Consider the following 1910-nt stretch of genomic DNA (forward strand, 5'->3'; position numbering starts at 1 on the left):
AGAAGAGTAGAAACAAATTAAGAAATGTAAATTAAGAAGTGCAAAAGAGATGAAAATAAAAATTGTCCATCCTAATCAGTTTGCTGAAATTAAGTTGGATTCAATTCTTCCAGCTCCAAATATTGTGTGATTGAGTTGTAAGTTAATTAATAGTAGAAAATAAGAAAAAAAACAAACATTGAAAAAATAGTGTTTGATAATATCTTCTTTGCTTTTAGTTTTTTATTTTCGAAAGAAAATTAGTGGGGGAGTGCTGGTAAAGATATCTTTGCCGTTCATTGGTGGTTAATTAAATGAGCATGTTTAGAGATGTTTATAAGAGTTTAGCTCTGGACCAAGAGTTACCCGAAAATTAAAGTTCAAAATTTACGTTTTCCCTATTTGCACAATAACTTAAGCTAAAGTAATGTACTTACCCTTATTTTTTATGGGAAAATTATTAGTATTTTGGATTCGCACGGAAAAAAAGGGAGGATTCTTAAGTAATTTTCAAAATCCCCGACCAAATCTAAAGTGTTGGGGTCATTTTATTTTAAGGGAAGTTGTTAAAAATTATTCCGGAAATATTCGAGAAGATCCTTAGGTTAGGGTGATCTTGCGGCACAGCCGGTAATCCAATTTTAGGGTTGGAAGAGGAAACAGAGCTCTGGGAAATGGGGCCGATCGAGCTGGATCTGGGCCTGCTCTTGCTCTATCTTCACCAACAGGAGGAGGAAGAGGTGCCCATGGAGGGAGAGGTGGCCATGGAGTGGGAGGAGGGCGCGGGGTGGCCGGGGTTGGCCGCGGATCTCTGAATCTGGCCCTGGGAGGATTAGGCCATGGTTCTGAGGTGACTCGAGGAGGGGGTGCCCCGGGAGGAGGAGGCCATGGTTCTACCCTAGGAGGAGGATGCCGCAGTTCTTCTCCAGGAGGAGGAGGCCATGGATCATCACCAGGAGGAGGCCAAGCCTTGGTGGGAGGAGCCGAAGCCACAGCGGGAGGAGTCCAAGCCACGCCCAGAGGAGCCCAAGCCATGTCCAGAGGAGTCGATCCAATTCGCAACATCAATAGGTACTTGATGTCTGGTGCTGGAACTGACTGGCTCCCTCCGGAGTGTGATATCTCCTTAACGGGCTGTGGCTCACCCGTTAACTTGATCCAACCATTGGCAGCCGTCAGATCGAGTCAGGTTCTCTGTGAGAATGTGGCTGACAACTGCCAGGTTCTCCAGAACCCAGCTGCCAGTTGCCAGGTTCTGGAGAACCAGGCTACCAGCTGCCAGGTTCTGGAGAACCAGGCTACCAGCTGCCAATTCTGGAAAACCCTCTCATCCTCGAATAACATTCTTCCACGTGTCTGTTAACAGTCTTGCCACAGCCCGTTAAGGCCGTTCCCGGGCATGGGCTCGCTCGTTCCCTCCAGAACGTGCTCACCGGGCTAACGCCCGGCTCGCCCGTTCTGGGCGGGAACGTGCTCGCCCTAACCGGGAACTGCTTCTTAACAAGCTATGGCTTGCCCGTTGACTTGATCCAACTGTTGGCAGCTGGCCAATTCTGGAGAACCCTCTCATCCTCGAATAACATTCTTCCACGTGTCCGTTAATGGTCTTGCCACAGCCTGTTAAGGCCGTTCCACAGGGACGGGCTCACTCGTTCCCTCCAGAACGCGCTCGCCAGGCTAATGCCTGGCTTGCCCATTCTGGGCGGGAACGTGCTCACCCTACCCGGGAGGCCTGGTTGGTTTTGGCACGGGAACGAGGCTCCAAAATCCCTGGAGCAGCTGCTTGACGTTTTCTACAAATCATCCACCAGGAACTGCTTGCTCCTGCTCAACGTCCCTCCAAACTCGTTGGGACTGATTGACAAATCCGACTTCCAGACGCTGGAGCGGTTTAGCTCCGCCACAGATTCCATCTTCAGCATCAACTTAGC

This window comes from Selaginella moellendorffii, unplaced genomic scaffold (genome assembly GCF_000143415.4).
Source record: "Selaginella moellendorffii unplaced genomic scaffold, v1.0 SELMOscaffold_27, whole genome shotgun sequence".
Lineage (NCBI taxonomy): Eukaryota > Viridiplantae > Streptophyta > Lycopodiopsida > Selaginellales > Selaginellaceae > Selaginella > Selaginella moellendorffii.